At 43.1% G+C, this 23,031-nt stretch overlaps 2 pseudogenes across 1 annotated transcript; both read left to right on the top strand.

Annotated features, from left to right (window-relative positions):
• Window positions 1–3,777: 3,777 nt before the first annotated feature.
• On the top strand, window positions 3,778–5,404 carry LOC125521995 (putative cinnamyl alcohol dehydrogenase 8A pseudogene; annotated as a pseudogene). Its single transcript, XR_015611283.1, has 2 exons — window positions 3,778–4,128; window positions 4,230–5,404. The product of XR_015611283.1 is annotated as a putative cinnamyl alcohol dehydrogenase 8A pseudogene (transcript).
• Window positions 5,405–20,150: 14,746 nt separating this feature from the next.
• LOC147958723 (uncharacterized) lies at window positions 20,151–21,536 on the top strand (annotated as a pseudogene).
• The last annotated feature ends 1,495 nt before the right edge of the window (window positions 21,537–23,031 follow it).

The following is a 23,031-nucleotide window of genomic DNA, read 5'->3' as shown; positions in this document are numbered from 1 at the left end:
CAGAGCATTGTTGACATAGAAATTTGCAAAATACTTACAGATCTGAATGTGGCAGACCCGTTGACTAAACTTCTCTCACAAGCAAAACATGATCACACCTTAGTACTCTTTGGGTGTTAATCACATAGCGATGTGAACTAGATTATTGACTCTAGTAAACTCTTTGGGTGTTGGTCACATGTCGATGTGAACTATGGGTGTTAATCACATGGTGATGTGAACTGTTGATGTTAAATCACATGGCGATGTGATCTAGATTATTGACTCTAGTGCAAGTGGGAGACTGAAGGAAATATGCCCTAGAGGCAATAATAAAGTTATTATTTATTTCCTTATTTCATGATAAATGTTTATTATTCATGCTAGAATTGTATTAATTGGAAACATAATACACGTGTTAATACATAGACAAACAGAGTGTCACTAGTATGCCTCTACTTGACTAGCTCGTTGATCAAAGATGGTTAAGTTTCCTAACCATAGACATGAGTTGTCATTTGATTAACGGGATCACATCATTAGGAGAATGATGTGATTGACTTGACCCATTCCGTTAGCTTAGCACTTGATCTTTTAGTTTGTTGCTAGTGCTTTCTTCATGACTTATACATGTTCCTATGACTATGAGATTATGCAACTCCCGTTTACCGAAGGAACATTTTGTGTGCTACCAAATGTCACAACGTAACTGGGTGATTATAAAGGTGCTCTACAGGTGTCTCCGAAGGTACTTGTTGGGTCGGCGTATTTCGAGATTAGGATTTGTCACTCCGATTGTCGGAGAGGTATCTCTGGTCCCACTCGGTAATGCACATCACTATAAGCCTTGCAAGCATTGCAACTAATGAGTTAGTTGCAGGATGATGTATTACGGAACGAGTAAAGAGACTTGCCAGTAACGAGATTGAACTAGGTATTGAGATACCGACGATCGAATCTCGGGAAAGTAACATACCGATGATAAAGGGAACAACGTATGTTGTTATGCGGTCTGACCGATAAAGATCTTCGTAGAATATGTAGGAGCCAATATGGGCATCCAAGTCCCGCTATTGGTTATTGACCAGAGAGGTGTCTCGGTCATGTCTACATAGTTCTCGAACCCGTAGGGTCCGCACGCTTAACGTTCATTGACGATATAGTACTATGAGTTATGTATGTTGGTGACCGAATGTTGTTCAGAGTTCCGGATAAGATCACGGACATGACGAGGAACTCCGGAATGGTCCGGAGATAAAGATTGATATATGGGATAATAGTGTTTGAACTCCGGAAGGGTTCCGGAATTCACCGGAAGGGGTTCCGAATATTTCCCGAAATGTTTGAGTACGAGAACACTTTATTTGGGCCAAAGGGGAAAGCCCACAAGGTTTTTGGAAAGCGCAAAAGGAAGTTTTCCGGAGTCCAGGGGCCAGACGCTGGGAACTGACCCAGACGCCAGGGACCCTGGTGTCTGGCCCTGGAGTCCGAGAAGGACTCTTGCCTTTCGGGTGAAACCGACTTTGTGGAGGCTTTTACTCTAAGTTTCGACCCCAAGGCTCAACATATAAATAGAGGGGTAGGGCTAGCACTCAGGACACACCAAGAAACACCAAGCCGTGTGCCGGCAACCCCGTCCCCTCTAGTTTATCCTTCGTCATAGTTTTCGTAGTGCTTAGGCGAAGCCCTGCGGAGATTGTTCTTCACCAACACCGTCACCACGCCATCGTGCTGCCGGAACTCATCTACTACTTCGCCCCTCTTGCTGGATCGAGAAGGCGAGGACGTCACCGAGCCGAACGCATGCAGAACTCGGAGGTGCCGTGCTTTCGGTACTTGGATCGGTCGGATCGTGAAGACGTACGACTACATCAACCGCGTTGATATAACGCTTCCGCGAGGTCTACGAGGGTATGTAGACAACACTCTCCCCTCTCGTTGCTATGCATCATCGTGATCCTGCGTGTGCGTAGGAATTTTTTTTTTTGAAATTACTACGTTCCCCAACACACTCTGCTTCTCTGTCGCCGCTTGATCTTGATTAGAACAGCTAGTCCCAAAGTGCGGGAGTTAAGCTTTGCGCATAGACTGCTCTCTTCCATGGTTAGGCCCCGCAGATCTTGCGCTTTGTCTAGCTGCAGAATCAACTCGTTTACCAGCGCGAATTGCTTCTGAATGTCCCCCACAATGTTCTTATTCCACTCTTTTAGAGCTTTGCTGAGCCGCCACAACTTGTTATTCAGGCGAGACAGTGGGCAAGAAGATCCAGCGTCCAGAGCCCAAGATTGGTCCACCACCTCTCTGAACCCCTCAATAAACTGCCAGTACGATTCAAAGCGGAAGCGCTTGTTTGTCTTGATGATGCTGCCATTGATTAATAGAAGCGGGTAGTGGTCGGATATGGCAGAAGATTGCGGGAGGAGCTTGGCCATAGGGAATATCAATTCCCAATCAATATTACAGAAGGCTCGATCAAGGCGCACTAGGGTAGGGGTGGCTTGCTCGTTGCTCCAAGTGAATCTGCGCCCAATCAGAGGTATTTCATGGAGGCTCGAGGAGTTCAGGGTTCGTCTAAACTTGTTCATCCAACGCCGGCAAACTCTTGAGTTGTTCTTGTCCTGCGGGTTTGTAATGAGGTTGAAGTCCCCAATGAGGAGCCACGGGCCTGTCATGGTATTATGAATTGAGGCAAAGCTCTGCGAGGAACTCGTTCTTACGCTGGTCATCATGGGGGCCATATACCGTTGTCATGGACCAATCATGCCCGCCATCCGTGGGAGAGAAGGTTGCTGTAACAGTTTATGTTCTCACGTCCAGCCTACTAGCCGCATAATCAGTGGAGCTCCAGCACAGCAGGATGCCACCGCGCGTTCCATCGGCGTCAAGGGCCGCATGATGATCAAAACGTGGGCCTACAATTTCCAGGCGATCGGTAGCCGAGCAGGACGAAAGTTTCGTTTCCTGCAGACATACAATCGAACAGGCAAAGCGTTCAATGAGCGTGCGGGCGGCAGCTCGTCTGGCCCTATCATTCAGCCCTCTCACATTTCAGTTAAAAACAGCAAGTTTGTCACTCATTGGATAACATAGCAAAGCCACAGAAGGGGTTCACTTGCCAGCGCAAGCCATAATTCAAACAAACTAGTTCATAACAGAGGCAAATGGCGCAACAGTAGTGTGCAGCCCACCTTACAGACCGAAAGTTCAAAATTTAACTAATCATGAAAACTGGAGTAACAACAGACATAAGTAGCGCAGCTTCAAGAAGCCCTGGCGGAGAGCTCCTCAAGGATGGGATCTGGCTTTGATCGATAAGCCTCACTCCTCTGATGATTGATTCGATTTGCTCAGCAATGACGAGTTCAGACCGGACAAATTTTGGTTGGCAACTTCTTTTTATTTAAATGGGGGCGTGATTGCGCATAGTGGTCCACATGCATGTTGAGTGGTAGTCTATCGAACCTGTCTGCTAAGGAGCGAGACCTAAGTATAGCACTTGTATTGTAAGTAAGAGTGTAGACAGAGTGATTTTCTTTTTAAAGTTCGAATTGGTTAGGAGTATTTCCTATGGAGTAGGGTGTGTTAAAGTTCCGACGAAAAAGTCTCCACTGGTTTGACGTGAGAGCTATGGCTGCTAAGCATAATAGGGGTACATTTGGTAAGGCTGAAATAAGTACGCGTGCCATTGCATGAGATGGTTTGGTGACGCTTTGGTCGGAAGGTGCAAACTTATTTTGAGCGCACACGCACAGATTGCTCACTGATCATCCGATCATCGTCACCTACCCACTCCACTACATTGGCCTACAGCACTGCGTGTGTTAAATCATTCTTCACGGTTTTTAAAAATGGACGGTCAAGCCGCCCCATATCCTTCTGCCATTTCCATTTGAGTGTTTAAAACAAAATTAAAACCCATGCCCATGATGTGCTCGCCCGTCTATTTATTCTGAACTCCATGATGTAGCATTGCTCTATCAGAAATACTATCCTGGTTGAAAAAGAGAGAAAGATAGAAAGGAAAAAGGTCCTGAACGAACGGCACGGCAGGATCAAAGGACGAGCCATGGCGCAGGAGAGTAAGCCGGCGCTCGGGTGGGCGGCCAGAGACGCCTCCGGTCTCCTCTCCCCCTACAGCTTCTCACGAAGGTTTACATCTCCATCTCACGTGGACGTGGTGGTAGTGTACTAGCTAGTGACAGTGTGGTAGTGGTACGTACTGAGCTCAGCTCGTTGTGGTTTTACTCCAGGGCTCAGAAGGAGGACGACGTGACGATCAAGGTGCTCTTCTGCGGGATCTGCCACACGGACCTGCACGTCGCCAAGAACGAGTGGGGCAACGCCATGTACCCCGTTGTTCCAGGGCATGAGATCGTCGGCGTCGTCACCGGCGTGGGCCGCGGCGTCCGGAGCTTCAAGGCCGGCGACACGGTGGGCGTGGGCTCCTTCATCGGCTCCTGCCGCGCGTGCGAGAGCTGCGCCAAGGGGTACGAGAACAACTGCCCCGCCCTCCTGCTCACCTGCAACGGCGTGGACTACGACGGCGCCACCACCCAAGGACTACGTCGTCGTCAACCAGGACTACGTCCTCCGCGTCCCGGAGGGCCTGCCGCCGGCCGGGGCGGCGCCTCTCCTCTGCGCCGGCGTCACAGTGTACAGCCCCATGGTGCAGTACGGCCTGAACGCGCCGGGGATGCGCCTGGGCGTCGTCGGCCTGGGCGGCCTCGGCCACATGGCCGTCAAGTTCGGCAAGGCGTTCGGGATGACGGTAACCGTGATCAGCTCGTCGCCGAGGAAGCGCGCGGAGGCGGTCGAGCGCCTCGGCGCCGACGCCTTCCTGGTCAGCCACGACGCCGAGGAGATGAAGGCCGCGGCGGGCACGATGGACGGCATCGTCGACACGGTGTCGGCGGGGCACCCGCTGCTGCCGCTGCTGGAGCTGCTGAAGCCGATGGGGCAGATGGTGCTGGTGGGCGTGCCGACCGAGCCCATGGTGCTGCCGGCCTCGGCCATCGTCACGGGCGGGAAGCGCCTGGCCGGGAGCGGCGTGGGCAGCGTGCGCGACTGCCAGGCGATGCTGGACTTCGCGGGGGAGCACGGCATCGCCGCGGACGTCGAGGTCGTCAAGATGGAGTATGTTAACACGGCCATGGAGCGACTCGAGAGGAACGATGTCAGGTACCGCTTCGTCATCGACGTCGCCGGCAGCATCGGCTGCGCCGCGGTTTAGCGGCATGCAGCATGTGCGCTTGGCTCGGTTACTCACGATGAAGCAGTCATCGACACGTGAAGTCATAATTTGGTTGTGTGTGTTGTGATTTCGGTGAGTTGGTACGTCGTCAGTGCTGTTTTTTTCTTCAGATAATGCCCTGCCTTTAGCAAGAAGTTCTTATCCTATATAGCTAATAAAAAGGTCACCCCACTACCTTATTTATTTTAAACATCATGACTATGCCACCTCATCAACTACACTACATTTATTTCTTTTAACATGCATGCATGAAAATGCTACTACCTACACTATAGTCTTGCTATATATGACTCTTAGTCGATGTTATATTTGTAAAATTTTACATCAAAATCATGTAATTTTTTTCTTAATTTCTTTTTTTCTTATATGTTATGTCATTTAACTAAGATTTGGTTAAGTCTCACTCGGCTGAGACCTAACTACGCCCTATTTATAAACAGAGGGTGTGTATGTACAAAAAAAAGTCGTACAATAGGCTAGGTCAAGAGAACAAAAGAAACAAAACTGCAAGTTAGCTGGCATATATAGTTTGATGTCATTCACAAGCACACCCGTTGGATCAAAACTCACGCCGTGATTCATGTCGTGGCCTCAAGAACGTTTGTATGCGGCCTATGTTGGCTTGTTTTCGTTTTCGCTCTCAGCTCATGTTTCAGGGTTTGAGAGCTATATCTCGCTTATGGCGACACTAGCTTTTGTATCGTTTAAAGTTTTTTTTTTTGCATTCTCTATAGTATTGGACTCACCCTTCAGCATCTCTTGCAGACCCCTTATATCATGCCGAACTGTAAATAATTGTCACTTTATAACTTTGGACGAAAAAAATGACCTAAACAGACCCCTTAAACCCTCTCGACACTTATTTTTTTTGAGGGGCACGGTCAATTGCCCCAACCACCCGACCCGCGAAAATACAAGTCCCCCCGGCCCCGTCGGTGCCCTATATACTGCGAAAGCAGTTGGCGGGAGGGACATTTCAGCCCGCGCGCGTTCCCTCCCCCTTTCGTAGCCAGCCGTCCACCACCACGCCCAGCCGCCCCCGGGTCCCTGCCACCCCATATTCGCCGCACCTAGCCGCCCCCCAGGTCCCGTCGCCCCGGATCGACTGCCGCCTGCCCCTAGTCACCGCCCGCCCGGATCCGCCGGTGAGCCCTTTTCTACCCCTTCAAGTTTGATTTAGCGAAGGACTTCTGTTCATGCGAGCTCCATTGCGATTTGTAGATGGATTTGAGCCCTTGCGAGGAATTTTTTCTTGAGGATTCGTCCTCGTCCAACGACTTGGACATAGAGATGCCACTTGAGAACAACCGGTTGCAGATCGTGGTGGCGGTCCTTGTCATGAAGGAGCTCGAGGATACGAACAGAGAGAGACGGCGAGGATCGACCGTCGACCGTCTTTGCATCCCTCGCAACCGCCATCTCGGGAACGAGATGCTCATGCAAGACTACTTCACGGCGTCACATACGTATCTGCCGCAACTCTTCCGGAGAAGCTATCGAATGCGCCGCCTTCTTTGTAAAAATAGTACAAGCTTGCGAGGCCAATTCTCGGTTTTTTACCCAAAGGAGAAACGCCGCGGGGTTGAAGTGTTTTAGCGCATATCAAAAAATCTTAGCAGCTATGCGGGTGATTGCATATGGCATTCCGGCTAACTATGCCGACGAGTATCTTTGTATTGGCGGTAGCCGTGTGAAGCCATCTAGAGACCCTGACCGCATACAAGCATTCCTTCAGACATACTAGGAAATTGAAGACTCAAACACCCACCACCAGCTTCAAGACGATCTCATTGCACATCATTGACAAAGGTATGGGCGGTAATAAAACCTGCCATTTTTAAATTCATTTAATTTAATTCATGTGTGATTTGTATCATTCTTGTATTGGGAACAATTCTTGTATTAAATTATAAGTTTAATTCTTAGATTTGAATAATTATTGTAATTTGGATGACCGTTGTATTGTAATATTCATATTTTAATTTGTGTTTTATTTGTTTAAATCACGGTCAATTGCTTTGTGTGGTTTTTACGATTTGAGGGCTGAAATCGGCTGCGGCGGAACAGAGCCGCAGCCAATTTCGGCCTTTAAACCACGGTTTTATCTGCCCTTATCCATGTTTTAAAGGTTGTGGCTTTAAGGGGTCTACTAGAGATGCTCTTAGCCCTTGCTAGTTCGCTTGCTCACTCGTAGCATTCTCTGTGTTTTGCTTTTTTTTTCTGTTTCATTTTCCTCTCTTCGACTTTCTTCTTTTTTCCTTTTACACGGGTCTTTTCTCTTTTGTTTCTTTCTCCATCTTCATTGGTGTTTTCTTTTCTAGTCTATCCCATTTATTTATTGGTTCAAATCATTTTCCATCATTTCTATCACTATTTTTATTCTTTTGCATTGGTTTTCTTCAGCCTTATTTGTATGTCTTGTTTTTCTTTTGGGGTATTTATTGGGTTTCTTTGTCGATTTTAATCGGTTTTCTTTTTGTTCAACACATGCCAATTCTTTAGGTGCACATTCTACATTTTTCGTACACATCAGAATTTGTTATATATACATGGTTAACATTTTTGAAATGCATGATTACCATTTTTTTAAACAATTTTGAAGTCTAAAATTTTCCAAACAAGTTGTAAATTTTTGGTATATATCTTATACATTTTTAACATGTTGCAAACACGTGATTAAATGTTTTTTAATACATGGTCAACATTCTTTCATACACAGTAACATTTTTTTAAATGTCTTTAAACATTTTTTGACATAAAAAGCAACATTTTTTGTATACACCAACAACATTTTTCTATACATGTTTAACTTTTTAAATACATGATCAAGATTTTTATTTCATACACATTATATTTGTTTTCTACTCCCTCCGTTCCAAAATAAGTGTCTCAACTTTGTACTAAATTCAGTACAAAGTTGCACTAAGCTTGAGACACTTATTTTGAGACGGAGGGAGTATATATTACGCGTATACATGACAAGCATTTTTCTACGCACTTTTGAAAAAAATTGAACTGCTTGATTAATATTTTCTTTCAAATAGTTGGTTAACATTTTTCAAATGCTTTATTAACATTTTTTAAATACATGATCACCTTTTTCAGACAAATTATATATTTTCTGTATACATGAGAAACATTTTCCCTAGACACCTTTAACATTTTTAAATTCTTTTGATTCTTCATGGATTTTTTTAGTTTTTTTCTTTGTTTTTACACCGGTTTCCTTTTATTTGCCCCATTTTTTCTTTTCTATCCCATTTTCTTTATTTTTCTTCATTTTCATTGTTTTAATGTTGATTTTCATGGGTTTACTTCGTTTTTATTAATTTATTTCTCACTTTTCACTGTGTTCATTCTTTTGCATTGGTTTACTTTGGTTTTTTTTGGTTTTCTTTGTTATTCTGTTCTGGTTTTTATTGGGTTTCTTTGTTTCTTTGTCGATTTTTACAAGTTTCCTTTTGCTTCAGCACATGTCAACATTGTTGGTACACATTCTACATTTTTTTTTCATCAGACACATATTATATACATGTTTAATATTTTTTATGTAACTGATTACATTTTTTGAAACCTATTTTTATGTCTAATTTTTTTATACACATAGTATATTTTTGGTATATATGTAATACATTTTTATATACACCTTTAGCATGTTTCAGATACAATTGACATTTTTGGAAAACATGGTCAATAATTTTCAATACACAAAGGATATTTTCTTGATGACCATAAACATGTTTTGATACACAATGGACATTGTGTGTATACACCTGCAACATTTTTTATACATGTTTCACTTTTTTTAATACGCAATCCATATGTTTTTTCCATACACATTGTATTTTTTACATAGTTTTTCTATACATGGGTTTCTATGTTTCTTTGTTTCTTTGTCGATTTTCATCGGTTTTCTTTATGTTCAATACGTAACAACTTTTTCAATATAGACTCTACATTTTTTGTATACATCAGAAACATATTTTATATACAAGATGTAAACATATTTGGGTAAAACAAAGAAACTTTTACATCTTTGTCAAAAAATATTTTTCAAAATCATGTATACATCAGAAACTTTTACCCAAATATTAAAAAAACCATTTTAAAAAGTCCAAACTTTTCTGATAAACATGAAAAAGAAAAGCTGAACCATTTTCAAAGTGTGAACACCTTTAAAAAATTCTGTACAATTTTTTAAAAACTTGAACAATTTTTGAAACACAATCTTTTTTAAAAATGGGGATTTTGTTTGAAAACATGAATAAAATTTAAAAATTCCAAATTTATGTTTCAGAATGTGAATAGTTGTTTTAAAACATGGACAAAAATGTGAAATTTCACACAGTTTTAAAATTTTGAACTTTTTGAAAACTTGAAATTATAAAAAAAGAAACAAAAAATTGAGAGAAAAGGAATACAAAAAGAAACAGAAAAAGAGGAACCAAAATATAAAAATACCGGGTGACCTCGCACGTACGACAAGTTACCCGACCCATCACTAGATAGCTCACATCCTTTTTTAAGGGTAACTAGAGATTTTATTCAATGAGCAAAGTGTCTGGTATACAAATGATGTCACACACTACCCCTAGCAACAAATGGCACCCAATTACAAGAGTCAAAGAAGCTTTAGCTAAATCACGGGTTTCCAAATTTGACTCACGTTGCTCAAACCGAAAGCAAACTTCATCAAATTCTTCATACGGTGATGTATTCCACTGAGAAGCAGCATGCAGACTGAGTCCGCACCTTTTTTGATGCTTGTAGCACCCTCAAGGCTGTCCAAAGCAATCACCACTTTGGATAAAGTTGACATCTTCGTCAAGAGCTAGGGCCTCATTGCATGCTTGCGCCTCCAAAGTTGGAGGATCGAGTAGTTTGTTGAACGTAATAATGGAGGCCCCCAAGAAACATCCAACTCTGCCTCTACAAACTGCTGCAAAGGTACTTATATTGCCTTGGTGAGAAAGACCTCCATCACTAGATCGCTCGCTTCCTGTACCGCTCATTCACACGCTCTAAAATGTGGCCTTTTCTTCAACAGTTTCCTTTAGATTTTTTATATCGACAAATATACGCCCGAAAATATTCAAAATTAGAAAATCGTTCATGAATTCTTAAGACAATCATTCAACAACAAATATGCATGAATTCAACAAAATTTTCGTGAACTTGAAAATAGTCCATGAATTCAAAAAAATGTGTGAATCTCAATAGGTTCATGAATTCATAAAATGATCATGATTATAAAAAACTCGCGAAATAAAAAAATTGTAAATTAAAAAAATGTCCATGAATTTAATTTTTTTCTCAAATTTGCAATTTCTAACAATTGTAGAAATAGAGAACAATTTTTAAAATACATACTGAACCAATTATTAATATATGGTGAATATTTTATTTATATCCAATGATTTTTTTAGTATACAGTAAACTTTTGTCAAAACACACACCAGAACAATTAATTGATATATGATGCACATTTATCTACAAACAACGAACTTTTTCAAACATACGGTGAACAGATTTTTTTTACATACAGTCAACCTTTTTTCAAAATACACACTGAACAATTATTGTCCATGAATACAAAAATAATGACAAATTCAAATATTGTTGATGAACTAAAAACATTAGAATTTTAAATATGGTCATATTTTTACTGATTCAATAAATAGTTCATGAATTTAAGATTGGTTGAAAAATTGAAAAAAAATCATGAATCCAATTTTTTTCACGAATTCAAATGAAATAATAGTGAAGATCCAAAAAAATCCCTAAAAACATAGGAAAACAAAACCAGTGAAAACATAAAAGGAGACAAAAACAGGAAGAAAAATCAGAAACTAGTGGAAAGAACAAAAAATAGAAACAAAAGGAAACCGCGAAAACACAAAGAAACACTATAGCAGCAAGAAAAAACATAAAATCCAATAGAAACGAATGAATTTTTTTCACAAAATAAAATAAATGTTCGTGAATTTATAAATGTTCATGTTTTCTTAGAAAGTTCACAAATTCTAATTAAATGTTTAGAAACTAAAACAAAGTCACGAATTTTACTTGTTTCCCTGATTTTGAAAATGTTTATATATTATAAAACAGTTTGATGAAAGCAGAAAAAATGAAAAATGAAAAGAAAAAACAGAAAATAAAACCTGTTCAAAACTACGGAACACTGGGAAAAAAGAACAACCAGGCAGAAAGCCGGTTTTGAAGCTTCCAAAAACGGCCCGGAAACTTCTGAGGATCCTTCATAAAAGCAACTCTAACAGACCCCGCATCCCGTCGACACCCAAAACGTGTTTGAGTTCGCGGAAAAACGCCTTTGCGGACCGGCGCGGACGGCTTCAGTTACAGACCCCGCATATCGGACCCGTAAAAAAGAATATTCGGAATATGTTTTTTTACAGGTCGGCTTTGCGGTGTCTGATCTAGCGCAGCTCCTCCCGGCCCGGAAACCTAAATTTGCACCTTAATTTGATCCAAGATAATGCATTTCTTTGCTTTTTCAATAATATTGGATACATAAGATATCACCAAATCTTTACTAGAATAACAAGACCAAAGAAAACAAGAACCACAAGTATGCATTTTAGAAGATTTCCAACTTTCATAACTGCTTCCACTAGTTGGATTAATATCTTCTCCATGCATTCATTGTTTATCTGCGGATTCTCGATTTTGCATTCTTCTTTCTTCATCTTTGGTTCGAACGAAGTAGGCGTTGCTTCCCCTCTTGTTGCACATGCAGCCGCATCATTGCCTTCGATTCTTCTAAGGAGTGCGTCAACGTCTATTAAGTTTCTTCCTATCAATAAATCAATGTATTCGTCTTCCCAAAACCAAAATGAGCATCCATCCTCCTACACACATGAATGAGCATGTTCGAAATGAGCTACCGCAATTGAACCAAAGAATAAGCTATCAAAATGAGCTACCACAAGTGTACGTACCCCGTCGTTTTCGCATTTGAAGAACACCCATCCAAGGTGCTTCGACGTGCCCGAAGTTAGCCGCAGCACTGTCCGCGTGCAACCGTTGCACTGTATGAGCGGCATCGGCGAGCCACAGAGCCGTTGTGCGAGCGCCGAGCCCGATGGACGGCCGGACGAATCCATGCCCGCAAATCGTCGGCAACGTTGGGAGGACGAACCCGTACCTGCATGCGGCGATGGGCCCTTGCCGGGGCTGCGAGAGATGCTTCCCGACCAATCGATCGCTTGGCGCAGCCACCGGCGACCGGAAAAGCCAAATCCGGCGGCCCATGATGAAGGTCCGCAAATCCACAAATACGGCGGTCCGCCGGCGCAGGGGGGAGAGAGGGGAACCCTCGTGCGTGTGGCGGCCTTTCGGCGAGCTCCTATCGGCTGCTTTCGCTGGAATCTTGGGCGACGGCCCGGCAGCGGCGCGAGAAGGGAGGGGAGGTGGTTGGTGGGGAAAGCACGGGCTGAAATGTCCCCCACCAACTGCTTCCCGCTTATACGCAGGGCAGCGCAGCAGTGAGGGAGAAACCTGCGAATACGCGGGTTGGGGTCAAGATTTTGCCGCACTCCTCAAAATTGTTTATGGACCGGGGTGGGATGTGGAGTTTGATCGGACAGATTTTTCTGTCTTGACCCGCATTTTGGCGATTATTTCATAGGTCGGGGCGAAATGCAGAATCTGCTAGAGTTGCTCTAAACTGAATGCTCAAGAAAAGTAGGAGGCATTCTCTTTATGTAGCTTACTGCGAGAAAATGTCGTAGAAACGCACAGGGCAAAGGTAGGAGCGGACGTCATGGGCCACACCATTTTCAGTAGAGAATGCCACAGAACCCGGTTTTGGTAACTTCTAGAGAGTTCCTTGCTCGGTTCTTACTGGGATCTTTTCGATTTTATAGTTTATTTCTGTTTCTATTTCTTTTGTTTTACTTATTTTATTTTTTAATTTTCAAGTTTATATTTATTTACGAAAAATGTTCGAAAATTCGAAATAATATTATTTATTTACGAAATGTTCCCTTTTTTCAAAGTTTCTTCCCAAATTTAGAAAAATATTATATGTTTAAAAAATATTCACGTTTTTGTAAATTCAGAATTTTTAATAATTTTCCTGTTCTTAAAAAATCACAATTCAAAAAAAGTTTGAGAATTTAAAATTTTAATGTTTTTATAATTTGTTAGGAATTTGTTAGAAAATGTTGTTTTCATTTTTTTGACATATTCGATCTATGCTTGATAATTTTACAAAACTTTTTTTTTACCTTTTTGTTCAGTAATTCAAAAATTGTTTGGGAATTTCGAAAAATATTTGTGGTTACATAAATTGTTTGGGTTTTTCAAAAACCTTTGTGTTTTAAAAAAATTCACAAATTCAGAAAATGTTCACAATTTTCAAAAACTATTTGGATTTTCAAAAAATGGTTCTCTTGTGTCAAAACAATTGCTACATTAATTCATTCCGGTCGCTAGTGCTTCCAAGTTGGATCTTTCAAAGGCCTATGATCACGTTGGCTGGATTTATTTTTCGAAAAGGCCCTTCTCAAATGGGGTTTTGCACCCGCTTGGGTTTCTATTATCACGGAGTGTTTTACCTCTGTGAAGTACTCATTGAAATTTAATGGGAAGCTTTTAGGTCAATTTTCTCCTGGGTCCTCATCAAGGTGATCCATTGTCTCCGTTCTTGTTCTTATTTATGGCCGACACACTTTCTGCTTTGTTGGACAAGTCAACGGTGGACAATGTGCTTGAACCTGTGGTCATTTGTCGAAATGCTCCGGCAATTTCACTTCTCCTGTTTGTAGATGATTCATTATTATTATTTTGGGCTGCCTATGCTAGAAGGTAGAATGCACACGGGAAGGTTCAAATGGTGCAGTCCAGCTTAGAAAGAGGTTGGTGGACTTGAGTGAAAGCTATATGGCATCGTCTAGCAAGGAGATCCTTATTAAATCATTGGCCCGGGCGATTTCTACTTATGTTATGAGAGTTTTCAAGCTTCCTTATTCAGTATGTGATGATCTAACTAGAAAGATGTGTCAGTACTGGTGGGGTGCAAAAAAGGGAACAAGAAAGATGGCCTATGTGTCTTGGGACAAGCTCATTTTGCCTAAGCAAAAAGGAGATCCGGGTTTCACAGATATGAGGGCCTTCAACCAAGCACTATTGGCTAAGCAGGCCTGGTGGTTACTTGATAAGCCAAACATAAGTCTTTGTGCACGGTTATTAAAAGTGAGGTACTTACCAAGTGGCAATCTTGTTGACACAATTTTTATAGGGAATGCCTCTGCTGTTTGCAAAGGAATTAAGCATGACCTTGTTCTTTTGAATAAAGGCCTTATCTGGAGGGTGAGAAACGTTCTATACAGACTTGGAGGGACGCTTGGATCCCTAGGGACCACTGTTCTAGCCTATTGCGCTAAAGCGGAATTGTCAACTGAATAGAGTGTCAGATTTTCTGAATGAGAATGGATTTTGGGATCCAAACTTATTAAATGCTCACTTTTACCCTGTTGATGTGTTGGCTATACAATAGATTCGTACATCACAAAGGCAACAGTAGGACCTTGCTTGGCAATATGACCCAAGAGGATGTTTCTCTATCCGCAGTGGGCATAAGTTCGTTACGGAGGAACAAGATCTATCTACTGCGTCGACATGTTCTAATTCCAAAGGAACAAGATCTATGTACTACACTGACATGTTCTAATTCTAACTCAGATAGCAACCGAAAAGTTTGGAACGTGGTTCGACTAGTGTTGGAATGATCCGCTACTGTTCTTCTGCAATAATGCTCTTGAAGTGGAGATTAAGGCCCTCATGATTGGTATGCCACTTGCCCTTCAATGGTCATCATTATCGATTCTGGTGCAATCAGATTCTATGGGTGCCATCTCTGTTATGAAGGATGCTTCGCTAGACAAACCACCATTCGGTCAGCTAGTTAAGGAAAGCAAGCATTTTATGTTAGATAGGGAGTTTTAAAAACTTAAGATAGCTAGATCACAAAACAAGGTTTCACATTGTCTTGCTAATTATGCTTGTGCCACACACAACGCCGCCTGTTGGTTGCAATGTGGCCTCCTTTCATTAATTATCTGCAATGTGGCCTCCTTTCATTCTTTATCCTATATTAGCAGATTGTATCTCTGTTGATATGGAATAAAACTACCTTTTACTCGCAAAAAAGAGTAAATGTGGAGAAAATAGGAAGAGATGAGATGGAAAAATAGAGATTCTTTTCACAGAAGATCTTACAGACTGAGGTGGTCGGTTCATGCAGAAAATTAGGATGAGCACAATGAAAATCATTGGGGAGGTTAGTGGGATATGTGACACGCATTCCTGTAATCCAGTCAGTAAGAATCACCCCCGTGGGTTTAACATTTTCGATGATTGTTAACTATGTTTCTTGATAATATGACAACATTATATGCCTTCGATGGATCTTCTTGGATTCGATTAACGCTAGTATACGACGGACCTTTCTAGATTCGTTGGCTCTTGTAGTCATCTTGTCATTGGTGCGTTTGTAGTACGGTCCTTTCGGTCCGTGTTTAATTTTCGTTGACATCCATTGTTGTTCTAGTGCACGCTGGCCCTTTGAGGTCTTAACATGATGACTTCCCGATTTTTATCTTCAACAAGATTTGTCCAGCTCCGGCGATGAAGAGACGATGACTCTTTTTTTCAATCATGCATGAGGCCTGCATGCATAATATTAAAGAGATAAGAGAGAAGGTTTACATGGCTTGAAGTAGTTCAGTCCAAATAAGCCTACAAGAACAACACAGATAAGAGAGGAAAAGGAAACATACCATGATTACTGACCTAACATCAAACTACAAGAAAAAACCAACGCCCTGAACATGACCTAAAAATCAATTAAAAATCAAATCTACTGGAAGAACAAATGCCCTGAACTTGCAATAGCCCATTGCCCCACCTCAGAAATAATTTAGTCGACTAATCTCTGTAGCAACATGTGGATGTTATCAAACAAGCTGTGATTTCTTTCTTTCCATATGCTCCACACCACGAGAGGCACCAGTGAATTCAAGAGGTCTTGCTTGTGCTGTGAGCTCTCAATCTAGCATTCTCCCACTCATAGAGAGGAACACTAGCCTGAGAGATGTAAATCTACTCAAGCTATCCCATTGAAGGATTGCATTCCACATGATCGAAATGACGGTGCATCCCATGAAAAGGTGGTGGACATGTTTTTCTGCAGAATTATAGAAACACTAAGAACCATTATGTTATGTGGTGGCCCAGCCCAGGAAGATGGCCCAAGGCCTCCCGACGCAATCGCCAGCTGGACAGGGCCTAGCAAGCCCAGCAGGGCATCCAGCGTGGAGAAGCAACCAGGAAGGAGGAAGATAAGGAGGTGGAAGAACAGAGAAGAGGGTCGTCGAGCAACACAATACTTTCACGTTTGTATTTTCTTCTTTCAGTTTCCTCTTATATCCCAATTCTATATTTGTAAGAGAGGAAGAACCCTAGTGGGATCATAACATTTGGTATCAATAGTCATCGATCCTCCTCAGTTCCAGCTCGATCCGTCAGTCCGATCACGGTAGGTGGTGGCTTGTTCCTCCGCTGTAAATCCAATCCTTTGATAGGAACGCCAGATCCAGGCATCGATCTGGCACCCAAGCGAAGGGCGTGATACGTCTCCAACGTATCTATAATTTTTGATTGCTCCATGCTATATTATCTACTGTTTTGGGCATTATTGGGCTTTATTATCCACTTTTATATTACTTTTGGGACTAACCTATTAATCGGAGGCCCAACCTAGATTTGCTGTTTTATGCCTATTTCAGTGTTTTGAAGAAAAGGAATATCAGACGGATTCGAAACGGAACAAAATCAACTGGAGAAGTTATTTTTGGAAGGAAACACACCTGATGAACTTGGACCCCACGTCAGGGGAGACACGAGGTGCTCACGAGGGTGGGGGCGCGCCCCCTATCTCGTGGGACCCCTGTGGCTCCTCCGACGTCCTCCCTGCACCCATATATACCCACGTGACCTAAAACTTCCAGAACGCAAGATAGATCGGGAGTTCCGCCGCCAGAAGCCTCCGTAGCCACCAAAAGTCAATCGGGACCCTGTTCCGGCACCCTGCCGGAGGGGGCAATCCTTCTCCGGTGGCCATCTTCATCATCCCGGTGCTCTCCATGACGAGGAGGGAGTAGTTCTCCCTCGGGGCTGAGGGTATGTACCAGTAGCTATGTGTTTGATCTCTCTCTCTCTCTCTCGTGTTCTTGAGATGATACAATCTTGATGTATCGCGAGCTTTGCTATTATAGTTGGATCTTATGTTTCCCCTCCCCCTCTTCTCTCTTGTAATGAATTGAGTTTCCCCTTTGGAGTTATCTTATCGGATTGAGTCTTTAAAGACTTGAGAACACTTGATGTATGTCTTGCCGTGGATATCTGTGGTGACAATGGGATACCACGTGCCACTTGATGTATGTTTTAGTGACCAACTTGCGGGTTCCGCCCATGAACCTATGCATAGGGGTTGGCACACGTATTCGTCGTGATTCTCCGGTAGAACTTTGGGGCACTCTTTGAGGTCCTCTGTGTTGGTTGAATAGATGAATCTGAGATTGTGTGACGCATATCGTATAATCATACCCACGGATACTTGAGGTGACATTGGAGTATCTAGGTGACATTAGGGTTTTGGTTGATTTGTGTCTTAAGGTGTTATTCTAGTACGAACTCTAGGGCTGTTTGTGACACTTATAGGAATAGCCCAACGGATTGATTGGAAAGAATAACTTTGAGGTGGTTTCGTACCCTACCACAATCTCTTCGTTCGTTCTCCGCTATTAGTGACTTTGGAGTGACTCTTTGTTGCATGTTGAGGGATAGTTATGTGATCCAATTATGTTAGTATTGTTGAGGGAACTTACACTAGTGAAAGTATGAACCCTAGGCCTTATTTCCACGCATTGCAATACCGTTTACTCTCACTTTTATCACTTGCTACCTTGCTGTTTTTATTATTTCAGATTACAAATACCTTTATCTACCATCCATATTGCACTTGTATCACCATATCTTCGCCGAACTAGTGCACCTATACAAATTACCATTTTATTGGGTGTGTTGGGGACACAAGAGACTCTTTGCTATTTGGTTGCAGGGTTGCTTGAGAGAGACCATCTTCATCCTACGCCTCCTACAGATTGATAAACCTTAGGTCATCCACTTGAGGGAAATTTGCTACTGTCCTACAAACCTGTGCACTTGCAGGCCCAACAACGTCTACAAGAAGAAGGTTGTGTAGTAGACATCAGGGCGCACGTTGTTGTTCAGGCGCAGCTCTCGACGGTGATGGGATCCATCGAGCAGCACAACGTGAAGACCAACACCAAGCTCGATGACATCGCGGAGCAACTCAAGAGCATCACGGCATGGATGCGGACGATGGATGAGATGACACACATCCTCACCACCTCTGCATCGCTGCTGCAGCTCCACGCCAAGGATGCGTCCACACGTCTGCGCGTGCTGGAATCACCTCCACAATGTTCCACAGTACCTCCCAGTCCGACCTCCTCTTCGGCACTACCTCCTACAACGGAGGTGCACACGGTGGGCATCAATTTGCACGGGGGGCAGTTTTTGGGGATCCTCCGTCCCCTCAGCTGCCTTCGGCTCATCGTACGTTTCCCCACCCCCGTTCTGGAGTCGATTCCGAGCATGTTCAGGGTGACCATCGCCCTACGTACTCGGTCTAATCCGCCTTCGGTAGTACGTCGAAGATGGATTTCCCCAAGTTCGATGGTGGAGGACTATTTCTACTTCTTGAGCTTGCATTGATTTTTCCCTTGAAGAGGAAAGGGTGATGCAGGAAAGTAGAGATAAGTATTTCCCTTAGTTAAGAACCAATGTATCAATCCAGTAGGAGGCACAAGCAAGTCCCCAACAGATGCACCTGCACAAACTAATAAACACTTGCACACAATGCAAAAAGGGGTTGTCAATCCCTTCACGGTCACTAGCAAGATCTAATAGAGATAGATATACAAGATAAGTAAAAGGCAAAATAAAGTAATATAAATAAATTGCAGCAAGGTATTTTTGGGTTTTGGTTTTATAGATATGAAAATATATGATGAGAAATAGACCCAGGGGCCATGGTTTTCACTAGAGGTTTCTCTCTTGAAGAAAGCATACGATGGGTAAACAAATTACTGTTGAGCAATTGATAGGAAATAGCATAGTTATGACAATATCTAAGGCAATGATCATGAATATAGGCATCACGTCCGTGACAAGTAGACCGACTCCTGTCTGTATCCACTACTATTACTCCACACATCGACCGCTATCCAGCATGCATCTAGAGTATTAAGTTCATAAGAACAAAGTAACACCTTAAGCAAGATGACATGATGTAGAGGGATAGATCCAATCAATATGGTAAAAAACCCATCTGTTTATCCCTAATGGCAACAATACAAATACGTGCTTCGCTACCCTTGCTGTCACTGGGTGAGGACACCGCAAGATTGAACCCATCACAAAGCACCTCTCCCATTGCAAGAAAAACCAATCTAGTTGGCCCAAACCAGATCGATAGATCAGAGAGAAATACAAAGCTATCTTAATCATGCATAAAATAGTTCAGAGAAGACTCAAATAATATTCATAGATAATATGATCATAAATCCACAATTCATCGGATCTCAACAAACACACCACAAAAGAAGATTACATCGAATAGATATCCAAGAACATCGAGGAGAACATTGTATTGAAGATCAAAGAGAGAAAAGAAGCCATTTAGCTACTAGCTATGGACCATTAGGTCTGTGGTAAACTACTCACACATCATCGGAAGGGCAGCAAGGTTGGTGCGGAGGCCCTTCGTGATCGAATTCCCCTCCGGCGGAGTGCCGAAAAAGGCCCCAAGATGGGATCTCACGAGAATAGAAGCTTGCGATGGCGGAAAAATATAGCTGTGGCTGAGAAATGGGGCAAGGATTAACACAAACTTTATATGCGTCAATTGTTGTTGTTGAGTCAAGTAGGGTCGGTAGAAGAGTACACCACCAAATTTGACACTCTTGGGCATCAAATTCTTTTAGCTGATCCGAATACTCATGAGGTCCTCTTTATTGAGTGTTACATTGTCGGGTTGTGCCCCGATATTCGTTCTGTTATTGTTTTACATCGTCCTAAGGATGTGGATACTACTAGCTGTTTGGCTTTGTTGCTGGAAGTGGAGTTGGAGCATGAAAAATTCGTGGCGAATGCCAAATCAGGTTATCGATCATACCACAAGACATCTTCCTCAATAGAGAAACACAAGTCACCAGCGGTTTTAGAGGACTCGCGCAAATGTTCTGAAAAGCTGGAAGCCCTGCACGCATACCACAAGTCAAAAGAATTTATGCTTCACTTGTGGGGATCCGTAGGCCCTGGGGCATAAATGTTCAGATAAGGTGCCAATTCATGTTATGGAGGAACTCTTGGAAGTCCTGCAACTGGATGATCCACCTGATCCTCAGCATCTGTCAGATTCCAGCTCTGATGAATAAGTAATGCTCGTGGCGGGTGACACTGGCTCGATACAGCAAGTGAGACGACGCACAATGCGTGTGCATGGGCTAGTCGGTGGCAAAGAGGTGTTGATTCTGGTGGACTTTGGCGCCAATTGTTCCTTTGTATATACATCCCTCGTGGACGAGTTACAGCTACAAGCTCAGGATACATAGTCGGCCTCGTATGTGGTTGCAGGGGGAGGCACACCGACAAGCTCTCAGATGGTTAAGCAACTGACATGACATGAAAGTTCTCTCTCTGGGTTGCTATGATATCATTCTCGGAGCAGATTGGCTAGAGCAGTACAACCCCATGTGGGTACACTGGCATAAAAAGTGGATGAAGTTCACTCATGAAGGTCGTCAGATATTGTTGAAAGGGATCCAAGAACCGTGCCAAGCTCCCAAACCAGTGTCTGCTCGCAAAATGAAAGGACTATTGCGCAGGGGAGCAATCCAGAAAGCACTACAAACACCAAGAGAAGGATCTTTGTGAAGTGGCCATAGAGGCTTCTGATGCAGAATAGCTACCTCCGGCTCTAGCCCCCGTTTTACAGGAATACAATGATGTGTTCACCGAACCAGTGACCCTGCCACCGCGCTGCCTTGAGGACCACAAAATTCCACTGATCCTGGGGGCCCAACCTGTCAGCGCGCGTCCTTAACAATATACACCACAACAGAAGGATGGAATACAGAAACGAGTTAAGGAGATGTTGCGAAAAGGGATCATCAGGCCAAGTTCTAGTCCGTAAGAAAGACGAATCATGGCATTTTTGTGTCGACTACCGACAACTCAATAGCATAACGGTGAAGAACAAACACCTGATGCCGATCGTGGAAGAATTTCTTGATGAATTGGTCGGGACAGCATGGTTTACCAAATTGGACTTGTTGGCGGGATATCATCAGATAAGAGTTGCGGAAGGAGATGAATTCAAAACGGCATTTCGAACTCACCATGGCCTGTATGAGTTTTTAGTGGTACCGTTTGGTTTCACAGGAGCACCGACAATGTTTCAAGGTGTGATGAACACAGCGGTGGACCCATATTCAAAAAAGGAGTCGTGGTGTTCATGGATGACATTCTGGTGTTTAACACGATGTTGGAAGAACACATCAGTCAGCTCCATGCCATTTTCCAGCTACTCCGCGACAACAACATGGTGCTGAAGAGGTCTAAGTGTGAATTTTCGAAAACTAAGGTTGAGTACCTTGGCCATGTGATTAGTGCGAAAGGAGTGTCAACAGATCCAACGAAAGTGGATGATGTTCAGAATTAGCCTGTTCCCACCACTGTTCAAGCTCTATCAGGATTTTCGGGGCTCACAGGTTAATACCAGCGTTTTATCTAGCACTACAGAGTGATTATTCGGCCCCTCAATGAATTACTCAAGAGGGGAGTTATCTTTCAATGGACTCCGATCACCGACAAGGCATTTCGACTACTTAAAACAACCATGATTCAAGCACCAGTGTTGGTTGTCCCTGATTTCAATCAAACCTTTGTCTTGGAAACAGATGCCTGCAAGGATGGGGTGGGTGTAGTCCTGATGCAATAAGGGCACCCCATAGCTTACCTCAGCAAAGCTCTATCTCACAAGAACAAGGCTCTCAGCACTCATGAGAATGAATGTATTGCAATCCTGATGGCAGTGGACAAGTGGAGACCCTACTTAAAATATCAGCACTTTGTCATTCGTACGGATTAGCATGCACTCTTGCACCTGGCAGAGCAACATTTGACTACCAGGATTCAATATAAAGCATTTGTTAAGCTAATGGGGCTCAACTATACAATCCAACATAAGAAAGGGATCACTAATGTTGCAGTTGATGCGCTGTCGCGCCGTGAGCATGATGTTTCCTTACTGACCATATCATCTGCCATTCCTTCATGGTTGGAGACACTGGTAGCTAGCTATTCCAAGGACCCGGCTGATCAGAAACTGCCACAGGAGCTTTCACTAACAACACCCAACTATCGAGGGTACTCACTAGATAATGGAGTGATCTGTTATCATATTTGGGTGGGTCACAATCTTCTGGCTCAACAACACATACTGTAGTCCCTGCATGCCAGCGCGCTAGGCGGGCACTCCGGGGTGTTGGGCACGTACGAACGAGTGAAGAAGCTATTTGCATGGCCAAAATTGAAGCAACCAGTTACTACCTTTGTGCAAAGTTGTGACACATCCCAACAGGCTAAGACGGAGCACTGCCGCAAGCCAGGTCTTCTTCAGCCACATG

This window comes from Triticum urartu, chromosome 7A (assembly GCF_056163025.1).
Source record: "Triticum urartu cultivar PI428250 chromosome 7A, HENAU_Tu73, whole genome shotgun sequence".
NCBI classification, from domain to species: Eukaryota; Viridiplantae; Streptophyta; class Magnoliopsida; order Poales; family Poaceae; genus Triticum; species Triticum urartu.
Note: the sequence above shows the minus strand (reverse complement) of the source record. Positions and strands in the feature narration are given on the sequence as shown.